General features: G+C 40.1%; 1 protein-coding gene across 1 annotated transcript in view; it reads left to right on the forward strand.

Moving 5' to 3' along the window:
- alk (ALK receptor tyrosine kinase) overlaps positions 1-15,990 on the forward strand; it is a 924,960-nt gene that overhangs the window by 687,173 nt on the left and 221,797 nt on the right. The window lies entirely within an intron of this gene.

A 15,990-nucleotide genomic window follows, 5' to 3' on the forward strand; every position in this document is an offset into this window, starting at 1 on the left:
GCACGTACACACATAATCCTTGGAACATAATTAAAGAGCGAATGCACGTGTTCAGCAACATGGTGATATATTACATGTGCTGTGAAGTGTACAATATTTCTAAAATCAGCAACCTTTTGCATGCTTAAGTGCCAATACAAAGTGCAAGGACGTACGTGAACCGCTGCAAAACTCTTGCGGAATTATACAGCATTTAATCATGGATATAGTGATATGGTAAATGTGTAATGAAGGGTATAGTCCAAGGGTCTCAAACTCATTTTACCTGGGGGCCACTGAATGCAGAAACTGGGTGAGGCTGGGCCGCAAGAAAAGATTTCTTAAAAAATCTAACATGCACTTTTTAATGAATTCACCTTCTATGAATAGCATTGCTAGGGCAGGAAAGCCAACCCTCATGATTTTTCCAGGAGACTCCTGAATTTCAATGCACCTCCCGACAATCTACCGGTGCAACCATTTTCCCGACTTTGTTCCAATTTTCACCTAACCAACATTATTAAGGGCTGCCGTGACTGCACTGCCTTTAACGTCCTCTACAACAGTGGTTCTCAACCTTTTTTCAGTGATGTAACCCCTGTGAACATTTTTTTAATTCAATGAAATCTTATACATCTAGTCTCTTATGTCCATCCATCCATTTCCTACCGCTTATTCCCTTTGGGGTCGCGGGGAACGCTGGTGCCTACCTCAGCTACAATAAGGGCGGAAGGCGGCATACACCCTGGACAAGTCGCCATCTCATCGCAGGGCCAACACAGATAGACAGACAACATTCACACTCACGTTCACACACTAGGGCCAATTTAGTGTTGCCATTCAGCCTATCCCCAGGTGCATGTCTTTGGAGGTGGGAGGAAGCCGGAGTACCCGGAGGGAACCCACATATTTATGGGGAGAACATGCAAACTCCACACAGAAAGATCCCGAGCCCGGGATTGAACCCCAGACTACTCAGGATAGTCTCTTGGGTAAATTAGCTAAATAATATTATTTGATATTTTTTTTGCGGTGATGTGTTAATAATTTCACACATAAGTCTCTCCTGAGTATAAGCCACACCCCTGGCCAAGCTATAAAAAAAAAAACCTGAGACTTATAGTCCGATTATACGGTATATCAAAATAAACATAATAGAAGGTGTAATTCCGCACCAAGTCAGATATTGCTGCTTTTTCCAGGCTTCTGATTGGACAAAATGTGCATGACAGCAAGTGTATGTGTTTGTTTGTGGACATAGACAGTTGTGAAACTACACTTGTGTGGATGGAGATTGTTTTAACCTCAAATAAGTGTTTTTGACATGGCCTAAATCAATAAATGTGAAAACTGTTACATTTCAGCTGCATATTGAGTCCATAGGCTAGGCCAGTGGTTCTCAACCTTTTTTTTAGTGATGTATCCCCTGTTAAGATTTTTGTAATTCAAGTAACCCATAATCCGAGCAAAGCATTTTTGGTTGAAAAAAAGAGATACAGAAGTAAAATACAGCACTATGTCATCAGTTTCTGATTTATTACATTTTATAACAGTGCAAAATATTGCTCATTTGTAGTGATGTTTCTTGAACGATTTGGAAAAAAAGATACAAAAATAACTAAAAACTTGTTGAAAAATAAACAAGTGATTCAGTTATAAATAAAGATTTCTACACATAGAAGTAATCATCAACTTAAAGTGCCTTCTTTGGTGATTGTAATAGAGATCCATCTGGATTCATGAACTTCATTCTAAACATTTCTTCACAAAAAAAGAAATCTTTAACATCAATATTTATGGAACATGTTCACAAAAAATCAAGCTGGCAACACTGAATATTGAATTATTGAATTTCTTTTCACAGTTTATGAACTTACATTCATATTTTGTTGAAGTATTATTCAATATATATATTTTTTTAAAAATAAATACATATATTTACGTGTACCCCCATTTGAGAAACACTGGGCTAGGCTACACTATGTCACATTACTGCGTACATTGAATGTCTATTCTGCATCAATCATTTCAAAAAGTTATCTCTATGCTTTGTGAGCATTCTTTTGGGACGCCACAGGTTTTGCTTCAATGTAAGATTTCAGCTGTCTTTTCTAATGTGTGCTTCAGTCTCTCCTGCGGGGAGCATGACAGCTAGTGACAGTAATTGAACAGAGGTGGGCCCAATCGAGCGTGGCTCGTTGCAGTTAATTGAATTCATGACTGAACACCTCTTGTCCTGTCGACCGTCCAGCGGGAAACTCAGAGGCATCCATCTTTAGCACCCCGGCAACTGTAAATCTCCATGAATATCTCATATGTTGCCCTCAGTGTGGCAGCGCCGCTCCTGCTAGGACTCGTTACGTTTCTAACCCCAGGACATATGGCAGTCCTTCGTGTCAACATAGATTACATCTCGAATTTGGAGTCAATTGAGTCTGCAAGCGTGAGTGGATGTGGTTTGCTTCTCCCCCCCCCCTGCTAACAAAACACCAGCAATTCCATAGTGGATATTTTTTTACAGATAGCACTTTACGATAAATTTACAACATTTAGATAGAGAGGATTTCCTACAAAGTATCATTTACACAAAGTAAGAATGATTACCGGTAAGTATATTTCTGATTGGGTATGTGTGTTTGGCCACCCTGGTCAAACATTTCCACCACACAAACGTGGCTACTTTCCATTATCATGCTGATGTTCTTGGCATATCATTCATCCATTTTCTAGCAATTTTTTTTTCTCAGAAGTCACGGGAGGTTGGAGCCTACTCCAGCTGACCAAATCACCACGTCATCATAGGGCCATCATAGACAACCATTCACACTCACATTCACCATGAATTGATTAACGTGGACCCCGACTTAAACAAGTTGAAAAATGAAAAAGAGGAAGATCAAAAGCGTCCATCTTTGAGGAGACCTCAGGGGAGTTCTTCAGAACAGCCTGTTCCTGATTGCATCAAGGCCATTCGTGGGAGTCAAATTGTAGATTAAGATGTTGTTTTTCTTCAAGCATTCCAAACAATGACTTGCCTGCTCTGTGTCCATGCTGGATCTCTCAAATTCAATGTAATTATTCCTTCTCAGCAAACTTCTCCAACACGAGATCCATTTTGCGATTCAAATCAGAAATCGCTCTGGTCTGTGTTCCCACAGCCCGACCCAATCCTTCCATTGCGTTGAACAGCCGTTGGGCCCCCTGAGTGGCTGCCGAATTTGACAATACATCAGAGCAATGACCAGCCCAATCAGCAGGTGCCCCGCGATCACAGTTCCAAATAGGTAGATGTCTTTCACGTCCTCGATGGAAAGAGCTGAAAGGCACATTGGTCTCCATTTATCCCAGGAATCTCTCACGTATCCTGCAGCAGTGGTTCCATCAGGGTAGCCAGGCTCCCCCGAACCTCTTTTCCTTGTCGAAAAGACTGTGTCAATTGCGTCGAGAGTCCAGCTGATCATATTCATATTTTGATGTATTAGACCTGAGGCCCTTCTGTGGTGATTCCCGGTACAGTCCACGGCTCTGTGGGGGTCTGGTGCTGAGTGTGGTCGGCAGCGCGTTGGGGTCTGTGGTGGGCCTGGGCCGATGTTCGATGGATCGATTGACTGGGCAATATATGCAGGTCGGCACCACGGTGGTAGAGGGGTTAGTATGTATTCCTCACAATACAAAGGTCCTGAGTAGTCCTGGTTTCAATCCCGGGCTCTGGATCTTTCTGTGTGGATTTTTTCGTGTTCTCCCCGTGGCTGCGTGGGTTCCCTCTGGGTACTCCGGCTTCCTCCCACTTCCAAAGACATGCACCTGGGGATAGGTTGATTGGCAACACTAAATTGGCCCTGATGTGTGAATGTGAGTGTGAATGTGAGTGTGAAGGTTGTCTGTCCATCTGTGTTGGCCCTGTGATGAGGTGGCGACTTGTCCAGGGTGTGCCCCGCCTTCCACTCGATTGTACCTGAGATAGGCGCCAGCGCCTCCCGCGACTCCAAAGGGAATAAGCGGTACAAAATGGATGGATGGATATATGCAGGTCTCTGTAGGCGTTGTATGTGTGTGTTGTTGCGGACGGTGAGGTTGGTCACATTTTTGCTTCGGTTTCGGCGGCTGCGAGCGTTTGTGCTGCTCAATGCGGCGACCATTTCTTTTATCGATGACCATTTTGTTGCGTCTTACTATTGAGTGAACAGTACGTTTGATTTATTGTAACCAATTTCATTGGTCCACTGTGACCAGTTTGGCAATTGCATTGGTCTAATGTTACAAGGTTAACTCTATTGGCGGCATGTGAAGCTCTTAAAGCACAGAGTTCAAAGTTTGGGGGAAAAAGGGACGGCTTATAGACTGGAAATTACACTAGCACTGAGCACAGTAACTACTGTTACGTCAGCACTGCTCTGCTGACTGAATGAACACCAGAGGTCCACAAAATGGCTTTGCTGCGAGGCACACAAGACCTGGATTAAATGTTTGAACACAGAGACAAGGTTCATAAAACAAAACATATTGTCTGTGGAATGCAGCTGAGATAGGCTCCTGCAACCTCCAAAGGGACAAGAGGTAGAAAATGGATGGATGGATGGATGGATGGATTGTCTGTGGTTTGTAAATCACAAATGTTGTACAATGAGGGGTTTGATAATCAAGGTTCCACTGTAAACACTGTATTTCTCGGACTATAGAGCGCACTGGTATATAAGCCGCACTCATTAAATTTTAAAATAATTATTTTTTTCCATATATCAGCCGAACAAGACTATAATCCAGAAATATATACGTTGTGTAATTAGTTATTTACACAGGAAGATTTTGTCAACATTTATTTACATACCTTAAATGTTTCTAAACAGTGCCAACGGGGCAGTAAAATGGGGGATCAAACAAAACAGAAGTCACCGTCATGGACTCACTAGCTGCAATGACTAGCTCTCCAATCAACTAAACAGACACAATAAACTCTGCTGTGTTGTTTTGGTGAATTTCCTGAGGAATTTGTGAAACTGAAACCATACAAAAAGAAAGCCATTGTAAGTTAATGATACTAACACATACACTTGTAACCATGTTAGTATATTAGCTAATGCTGGCGAGGCTACATTGATTACATTACGATAGCACGTACAAATATGCACGAAAACACTACCATCAACACTACCATAACACATATGTTTAGTGAGTTTGAATTGTTTTGGATATATTGTAATACTTACAAACATTGCTTGGAGTGATGAATGAAGAAACCATATGAGTAAAAACGTTATGGACGACGAGTAGACAGAACAGCACTTTTTCTTATGGTTTAAGGCACTAATCAGAACAAAAGCGTAACGTATGGCGGGGAAAGGAGACGACATCAAAAACCAGGATCGGTTCAACAGGTTTATTTAAACTTTTGATGAGTCTATGGGAGGTGTATGCTACTCTATGTGTATGGTGTGAAACGATGTGTAGGATTAACAAAGTAAATGTTACCAGTGTTTGTAGTATGTGCGTGTTAAATGAATCCTATGTCAGTCCAGAGGGGCTAGGCAAGAAGGTAGTCCGTGGGCAAGCAAGTGGTCGAGGATCGAGAGAGGCAGTCCAAAATCCAGAGAAGAGTCAAGGCACACAGCTCAATCACGGGGAAGAGGAAGGACACTGCGGGGAGCACAGAGGACAAAAGACACGGGAACAAGGAAGTCACAAGGATAGAGAGCAAGTATGCAGAGACGGGATGCTAACTACAAAAGAGTGTACTACGTTCCAGCATAGGTTCCTCGGGTGCGCTGGTCTTTATACTGTTTGTCATCAATAGGCACAGGTGCGCTGATTGCAGATTTCTTGCAGCGTGAGGCAGCCAGAGCGAGTAGGGGCGTGTCCTGGGGTTCTGCCAACGGAGGTGCTGGCAGAACTGCCTGCCGATGAAAAGCGGGTTCGAGCCCGTGCCTTGACAGATATTCTGTAGACGTTCAACTCGCAGCACCTGCAGTAAACAAACTCTTCCTGAAGATGGTGCCATAGCACAAACAATAACACACTTGTTCAGTGTCTGTTGGCGTTTTATAAAATTTTTTGTTACATAAAAAATATTGTGGCCGTTAGCGAAGAAAAATCCAGCGTTTAATAAGCCGCAGGGTTCAAAGCGTAGGAAAAAAAGTAGCGGCTTATAGTCCAGACAATGGGGTACAAGTGTTTTGAGTTAAGAGCTATGAAACAGAACCAATCAATAAGGTTGTAAGCTGAGGCACTACTTTAATACAAATATTGTGTAAAATCAGTACAAGCTTTTGTTATTGCTCAAGAATGGACATAACATCACAGAGAACATAGATAAACATATTACAGGGGAAAATAATGACATTTAATGAAGTTAACAATCCAAAACAAAGCCAAACTCTGAATTATGGAGATGCTCCTAATTACATGATTTCAAACATTCTGAGTGTGGATGAAAGGCTGAAACACATGAAAATGTCTATGAGAATTGCAACACGGTCTGATATACAGTACAATTTCAAAAATGCTTTGTGTGCAAATGACCTTAGTCGATGGTAATCTCTGGTTGCCGTGGTTACAGCTACACACATATTTGTCATCTGTTCCGAAGCTACTGTGCCCTCAAGTCTTTTGCTGCTCTTTTTCAACTCATACATCATTCTCCTTACTGACCCCACGAGCACAATAATAACAAAACACCCTAACTCCCACAGACAATCCATCCCTGACAGGTGTGATTCAAGGACTGCAGTAGGCCAAGATCTCAACAGCCATGTCGAGCCAAACTCCAGCAGCGCAAAGCTTCCCTCGCCACATCCCCAAGTTTCAATGTTTAATTCAAAAGTCACGGCACTGACATAAATTGATGAATATACATACATTGCCCTTAGTTTCGGGGATAACGTTTCCATCTTGTGATGAATTGTCTTGCTTGAATTGAACTAAGAGAGACTCCAATCATTGCATAATGTATGTCTGGATGGAAAAGGCATCGCAAGCTGCATCCACACCCACGCAGATAACTGCATCATTTCACATTGTTTCTTTTATGTGTTTTTTTTTTACAATTCAAAGACGTTAGCAGCTCTGACAAAAGGGTGTTTGTTTCCAAAATCATTTATTCAGAAAAAGGCGCTTTTTGGATTTTAAAGTGGGGGAACTTGCTGAGTGAGCTGTTAATACAGTAAACATGGCTTGCCTTTGATGTGCTTTTGTCTCGTAATATATTTCACCTCGCTATTTATTCAAGACCTATGCTAATTTCTATAAGAGCCTTAAGGTCTTTCATGCGGTACACTTCAGTTTGCGTTGAAGCACACATCACGTATACATTGGAGCAGTGTTTCTTGACTTTTGTTCTGCCTAGTCACACATTTTACATTACAAAAATCTACTGGTACACCGCGAAGCAGGCCATGACTTATTTTGTTTTATGAATGGCAAAATGGCTTGTTATGGAGGTTAGTTTGTGTATTTATTACAAAAGCTTCGATTGACGCTGAATTTATGGAACTGAATTATTTGCATTTAAATGTTATGACCTGGATTTTGGCTTCACGGTGGAAGAAGGGTTAGTGCGTCTGCCTCACAATACGAAGGTCCTGCAGTCCTGGGTTCAATCCCAGGCTCGGGATCTTTTTGTGTGGAGTTTGCATGTTCTCTCCCTCCGGGTACTGCAGCTTCCTCCCACCTCCAAAGACATGCAGCTGGGGATAGGTTGATTGGCAACACTAAATTGGCCCCAGTGTGTGAATGTGAGTGTGAATGTTGACTGTCTATCTGTGTTGGCCCTGCGATGAGGTGGCGACTTGTCCAGGGTGTACCCCGCTTTCCGCCCGTTTGTAGCTGAGATAGGCGCCAGCGCCCCCCGCGACTCCAAAAAGGGAATAAGCGGTAGAAATGGATGGATGGATGGATGGACCTGAATTTTTTTACATCAAATTATGCTGACAATTTCATTACAAACAGTGTTTTAAAAATTGATTTATGAAAATTCAGTTGATAAAAAAATTAGTTCATAAAAATTCAGTGTATACAAATTCAGTGTAATAAAATTCAGTGTCGAAAAATTTGCTACTTCAAAAAGCAAGACTAACTTCCAGTTAATTAAAACTGACGCAATGGATCCTGTCTCAGAACCAGGCAATGAGGTGTCAAGTTTGAAGTCATGAAACACGAGTCTTGAAAAAGGCAGTTAACTAGGCTACCTTGGCATAATACAACATAATTAACATTTCAATGCGGCCCACTGGATGTTTTCAAACTATAGAATTTATTCCAGTGGTTAAAATCAGCACTTTTGAGTGACATACGGTTTCTAGGTGTCATGATATGCAGTTAAACTGACTGTGATACACAATGTGACTGGCAGGTGTTGCTGGATAATGATGTTCAGGTAAACCAGGGGTTGGCAACCCAAAATGTTGAAAGAGCCATATTGGACCAAAAATACAGAAACAAATCTGTCCGGAGCCGCAAAAAATTAAATGCCATAATACATACAGATAGTGTCATGAGATATACATTGAATTATGAGGACTTAAAGGAAACTAAATGAGCTCAAATATAGCTACAAATGAGGCATCGTAATGCAATATGACATACAGCTAGCCTAAATAGCATGTTAGCATCAATTAGCTTGCAGTCATGCAGTGACCAAATATGTCTGATTAGCACACTCCACATAAGTCAATAACATCAACAAAACTCACCTTTGCGCATTCATGCACAACGTTATAAGTTTGGTGGACAAAATAAGACGGAAAAAGAAGCGGCATAAATCACGTCTTAAAGAGTCGGAGAAAGCTATGCATGCAAACAAACTAGGGTAAGTTCAAGGACCGCCAAAATCAGTAGGACAAAACGGCGCTTGCCAAATAATCGCATCAGTGAAGCATGTTTAATACAGACAGTGTGCTTTATAGCAATTAGGGAGGTTTGTGTCATGTTTGTCCTCCTACAGAAACCAAATTAAAACGAAAAATATGTTTTTTTCCCCTCACCATTTCCATTTTTCATATTTTTTTGAAAAAGCTCCAGAGAGCCACTAGGGCGTTGCTAAAGAGCCGCATGTGGCTCCAGAGCCGCGGGTTGCCGACCCCTGACGTAAACGTAACGAAGAAGACACAGCGCATGACGTTTGGATGCATTCATAGAGAAAGGAATACATTTTTGAGCGTAAACTCGTTGTTCACAACACATAGTTTGGTCATTAATAGATGAACCAAACTTTACAGTGACCATTAGAACAGTCATATTATTACGAATAAGTGGATGTTTGTTGCATCTTTGTTGCTCTTGCTTGATTATAAAAGATGTTGATTAAGGACGTGGTCTGCATTCGAGGAGCAACGTTCATATATTTTAAATATTCAGTGTTTTGTTGTTTATGGTTAAAATTGTAAATCCCACATTCTGTATGTTCATCTAAAACAGGGGTCACAAACCTTTTTGAGACCAAAAGCTACTTCTTGGGTACTGATTAATGCGAAGGGCTACCAGTTTGATACACACTTAAATAAATTGCCAGAAATAACCAATTTGCTCAATTTACTTTTAATAAATAAATATACATGGGTATTTCTGTCTGTCATTCCGTCGTACATTTTTTTTTCCTTTTATGGAAAGATTTTTGTAGAGAATAAATGATGAAAAAAACACTTAATTGAACAGTTTAAAAGAGGAGAAAACACGAAAAAAATTAACATTAAATTTTGAAACGCAGTTTATCTTCAATTTCGACACTTTAAAATTCAATATGCGACCGAAAAAAATGAAGAGAAAAACTAGCTAATTCTAATCTTTTTGAAAAAATAAGAAAAAAGAATTTATGGAACATCATTAGTAATTTTTCCTGATTAAGATTAATTTTAGAAATTTGATGACATGTTTTAAATAGGTTAAAATCCACTTTGAAATAAGATTTAAATTTGATTATACAGATTTTCTAGATTTGCCAGAATTATTTTTTTTAATTTTAATCATAATAAGTTTGAAGAAATATTTCACAAATATTCTTCGTCGAAAACACAGAAACTAAAATGAAGAATTCAATTAAAATGTATTTACTATTCTTTACAATAAATCAAAAAAATACTTTAAAACATTGATTTAAATTGTCAGGAAAGAAGAGGAAGGAATTTAAAAGGTAAAAAGGTATACGTGTTTAAAAATCCTAAAATCATTTTTAAGGTTGTATTTATTCCCTAACATTGTCTTTCTGAAAGTTATATATATGAACACCAACTATTAAAATATTTTCTTGGATTTTGAAATTCTATTTGAGTTTTATTTCTCTTAGAATTAAAACATTTCGAGCAAAGTGAGACCAGCTTGCTGGTAAATAAATAAAATTTTAAAAAATAGAGGCAGCTCACTGGTAAGTGCTGCTATTTGAGCTATTTTTAGAACAGGCCAGCGGGCGACTCTTCTGGTCCTTAGGGGCTACCTGGTGCCTGCGGGCACTGCGTTGGTGACCCCTGATCTAAAATCTAACCAGACCATCCAAAAACGGAATGAACAATAGTTACTTTAACTGAATTATATGACAATCAGAATGTACATAAAAATATAGAATGTGTGATTTACAATATAAACTATGATCAATAAAACTCAATTGAGAATAGGCATTGCGCTCCTGCAGACCACCTCCTTGATCAACATCTTTTATAATCAAGCAATTGCAAAATATGCACAAAAAAAACTGCGAAACATAAACACAAAGGATAAAAAACATCCACATATTCGATATAACACCACTGTTCTGCAGAACTTTGCTGTAGAATTATGTCTCCTTCTGACACTCGCCATGGTTTTTTTCTCTGTAAGCAAGCCCCGCCCACTCTGTTTGTTCCCAGAGCTTCATATGCCACTCAAAAGTTCAGGCTTTAGCCATTGGAATCTTTTTTATAGTTTGAATTATCTTTGATGAGCGGCACCAGAGTGACAGCCAGTATGGAGTCAGGCAGCAACCCGTGTGACATCGGGCCTGTAAAACAGATGGAAAGCAGGACCGCTACTTTGGGGCTCACATGTTTCAGGTGTTCTGCAGTTATATGATCAAGGCCACTGGCTTTATTATCAGCTAGCTGGGATATTGCCTGCAGCATCTCACTTACAGTTACTCCAACAGCCTCACAGTTGTGAATGCTGCCTTTATCAAAGGGCTCACTTTTAACACAATTAAAAAGTGCAAAATAGTACTGCCTCCATTTCTCATCTATGTTATCAGCTCCAGCTACACCCTCAATTGTGCATACTGCCTTGGTTCAATGTTTTCACCTCTTTCCAGAATCCTCTGATATTGCAGTTAAAGGTCTACTGAAATGAGATTTTCTTATTTAAACGGGGATAGCAGGTCCATTCTATGTGTCATACTTGATCATTTCGCGATATTGCCATATTTTGCCTGAAGGGATTTAGAGAACATCCACAATAAAGTTCGGGACTTTTGGTCGCCAATAAAAAAGCCTTGCCTTTACAGGAATTAGCAGACGATGTGCGCGTGACGTCACGGGTTGTAGGCTTCTGTAATTTTGCGATTAAAGCAGACGACTTATAGCTTGGATCGGGCTGGAAAATATTGTCCGCTACAACCCGGGACGTCAAACGCACACGTCATCATAAGTGTCATCATACCGCGACGTTTTCAACATGACACTTCGCGGGAAATTTAAAATTGCAATTTAATAAACTAAAAAGGCCGTATTGGCATGTGTTGCAATGTTAATATTTCATTATTGATATATAAACTATCAGACTGTGTGGTTGATACTAGTGGGTTTCAGTAGGCCTTTAAACTGTGTAAAAAGGATCAGAGGTTGGTTTTGATTGGCTTTTCTCACTGTCATTCACAGCTGTCTAATACATCAATGTAGGGCTCGGCGAGATATCAAATATACTCAATATATCGCGGGTTTGTCTCTCTGCGATACAGAAAATGACTATATTGTGATATTCAAGTATATGTACTCACGCAGTTGCTTTTAACTGCGGCCATTACACTAAAGGCGTTTCTCACTCTTTGTGGTCTCTCCTACTCACAGAGAGATAAAACAAGCGCACCTTGTTACATACGTAACATACTGTCGCGCGTGCAACGTCATATGCCCTCGCGGAGCAGAGAGGTAGCAGCGTGGGTAACGTTAGCTGTGATGCTAGTGGAGTGGTGCGAGTGGTAATACAAGAGAGAGAGGTTGCGAATCTGGTAACAAATGAAAAACAGCAGGGGGTCCATTGTCTGGCGGTGGTTTGGCTTCACGCGGAAATATGTCGAACAGACAACCGTAATATGTCAAGTATGCGGCAAAAGTGTTGCTACAAAAAGTAGCAGCTCTAGTATTGTAGCATCATTTGAAAAGTCACCCGCTAGAGAATGAAGGTGCTTGAATCTCCGCATGTCAACATCTCTGTTCGGTGCCACATCCACAAAATGCCAAAGCAACCATTTCCACATCAACACCGTATGAAAAAATACTTAACAGAAGGCGATAACGTCCGCAGTGAACTACAACATAGCGAAGGACATACACTATTTGATTTCCTATCATGCAGCTCATTTTTATTTGACAGTTATTGAAATATCTTGTGTTACATCATGCACAAAAGTGCACTGTATTTGTTTTAAACTATTGTAGTGGTGTTCTGTACAAAAAGTGCACTTTAATTTAGTGTTGTTTTGATATGTCGTCTCAGTGACATCATGCACAAAAGTGCACTTTATCTGTTTTAAACTATTGTAGTGGTGTTCTGTACAAAAAGTGCACTTTAATTTAGTGTTGTTTTGATATGTCATCTCAGTGACATCATGCACAAAAGTGCACTCACAGCTTGTTTTAAAATGTCTCTGACAATCCTGCTCTTTCTGTTTTATAAATGACATGAATGTTTGTGCCACTGCTTAATAACTGTTTAATAAATTAATCCATCCATCCATCCATCCATTTCCTACCCCTTATTCCCTTTTGGGTTGCGGGGGGCGCTGGCGACTATCTCAGCTACAATCGGGCGTAAGGCGGGGTACACCCTGGACAAGTCGTCACCTCAATAAATTCAGTTTAGGTAAATTGACTTAGTTGTGATTCCTCTCTCTGCATGAAAGTTTAAAATGAGCATATATTAATGCAATATGAAGAAGAATATTTTAATGTAGACACGTAGAATCATCATACTGCTGTGATGATATGCATCAAGTGTTAATTCAAGGCTAAAGCAAAATATCGAAATATGTATTGTGTATCGTGACATGGCCTAAACATATCAAGATATTAATAAAAGGCCATATCGCCCGGCCCTACAGCAATGTGCAACATTATCTCATGTTTTAAAGATTATTTCAAGACAGAACACAAAGTTATTTACATTTGAGTTATGTGTTAAAGCATCTGATTAATCACAAAAGGAATGCAAAAAACATGTACACATTTAGATGACTTATGCTTTTTTTCTTTTTGACTGCACATGCTTTTTACCTTAACCACGTATAATTACCTGAAAGGTGCCACAGTTTGTTTTACGGTCAGTGATCAGATCAACGTATTTGCCAGTGCAAAGATGAGTGAGGAGACTGCGACTGGTGTGATGCGTGGCAGATTTTGCTTAAAAAATACACTACAGCAGAACTTTAGATGATACCGTTGTCAAGTTTTGCATGCCAACAAAACATTTGAAAAAAATATCTGTGTATGACATTTTAACAATTAAATATTTCAAATAAGTTCAAATAACGGGACCTTTTTAAAGTTGTTTTAGGAATGCAAGCAAGTAATTTACTGTGATTAATCACAGTTAATTCAATTCAATCAAATTTAAAAATCATTTGAGAGCGCTAATTTTGGTCATCAGATCTTTTATAATCCTGCCTAACAAATCAGCCTAACAATATGCAGGTAAAATCCTTCGCATCACTGTCGGTGTAATCAGCATAGGCCCCAAAATTGTCTTTGTCACACATTCAACACAGTTATCGGCCTGCATGTTACTATCAATCAATCAATCAATGTTTACTTATATAGCCCTAAATCACGAGTGTCTCAAAGAGATGCACAAGCCACAACGACATCCTGGGCTCCGATCCCACATTAGGGCAAGGAAAAACTAAACCCAATGGGACAATGAGAAACTTTGGAGGGGACCGTAGATGTGGGGACCCCCCCACCGGGCCACCGGTGCAATGAACGTCGAGTGGATCTAGCATAATATTGTGAGAGTCCAGTCCAAAGTGGATCTTACATAATAGTGAGAGTCCAGTCCATAGAGGGGCCAGCAGGAGACCATCGCAAGCGGAGACAGGTCAGCGACGCAGAGATATCCTCAACCAATGCACATACAAGCGGTCCACCACGGGTCCCGACTCTGGACAGCCAGTGCTTCATCCCTGGCCACCGAACCTGTATTTGTGTGTGTGTGGTGGTGGTGGGGGGGAGCAGAACAGAAAAAAAACTGGCAGATCAACTGGTCTATAAGGGGGGTCTATTCAAAGGCTGGAGTATACAAATGAGTTTTAAGGTGAGACGTAAATGCTTCTACTGAGGTAGCATCTCTAACTGTTACCGGGAGGGCATTCCAGAGTACTGGAGCCCGAATAGAAAACACTCTATAGCCCGCAGAATTTTTTTGAGCTCTGGGAATCACTAATAAGCCAGAGTTCTTTGAACGCAGATTTCTTGCCGGTACATATGTTACAATACAATCAGCAAGATAAGCTGGAGCTAGACTGTGTAGTATTTTATACGTAAGTAGTAAAACCTTAAAGTCGCATCTTAAGTGCACAGGAAGCCAGTGCAGGTGAGCCAGTATAGGCTTAATATGATTAAACTTTCTTGGTCTTCTCAAAAGTCTAGCAGTCGCATTTTGTACCAACTGTAATCTTTTAATGCTGGACATAGGGAGACCCGAAAATAATACGTTACAGCAGGGGTCGGGAACCTTTTTGGCTGAGAGAGCCATGAAAGCCAAATATTTTAAAATTTATTTTCGTGAGAGCCATTTTTTAACACTGAACACAACTAAATGCATGCATTTTTAGGTAAGACCAACATTTTTAGACTTTAATAAGTCTCTTATTCTTTTTAACAACATTGTTATTCTGAAGCTAACCAATAATAAATGAAATACTTCTTACCATTAATGTGACTTCTTGAAGAAGTGCGGTAGAAAACGGATGGATGGATTGAAATGCATGAGAATGTTTTAAATTTCGAACGTTATTTTTAGCACTGTGATTACCAGCGGAATTATTCATTACTTATCGTGTTTAGCAATGTCAGCCAAGATGTATCTAAGAGCCAGATGCAGTCATCAAAAGAGCCCCATCTGGCTCCAGAGCCATAGGTTCTCTACCTCTGCGTTACAGTAATCGAGACGAGACATAACGAATGCATGAATAATGATGTCAGCGTCGATGGAACGAATTTAAGCGATATTACAAAGATGAAAGAAGGCCGTTTTAGTAACACTCTTGATGTGTGACTCAAACGACAGAGTTGGGTGGAAGATAATACCCAGATTCTTTACCGAGTCGCCTTGTTTTATTATTTGGTTGTTAAATGTTAAGGTGGTATTATTAAATAGGCGTCAGTGTCGAGCAGCATTTCCGTTTTCGTAGCGTTGAGTTGCAAAAAGTTAGTGGACATCCATTGTTTCATTTCATTAAGACACGCCTCCAGTTGACTACAGAACATGCATTTCAAAAGCAGATTCAAGGACACCTTTTCAAAACCGGAGCTTGTCACTCATGATAGACATCAGTTTGTATCCACATGACACAGTTGACAATCAAGATGCGCGTCGGTGATTTTTTTGTTTGTTTGTTTGTTTGTTTCTTTTCTCTAATCAGTTTCTGATGAGAGGGTTGTACGTGTCTGCATGAGTCTGAAAATATCACCTCCCTGATTTGCAAATGTGAGCAAGGTACCCGAGAATGTGTGTAAGACAGCCAGAATGAAAGAAAGCTCCAATTTTGCTACCTGCAAGAGTATCTGGGTCAGGTTTCTTTCCTGAAGAATACTGTACTCAAAGCCAGATGCTTATGCAGACGCA

This window comes from Nerophis ophidion, linkage group LG03, assembly GCF_033978795.1.
Source record: "Nerophis ophidion isolate RoL-2023_Sa linkage group LG03, RoL_Noph_v1.0, whole genome shotgun sequence".
In the NCBI taxonomy this organism is placed as follows: Eukaryota; Metazoa; Chordata; class Actinopteri; order Syngnathiformes; family Syngnathidae; genus Nerophis; species Nerophis ophidion.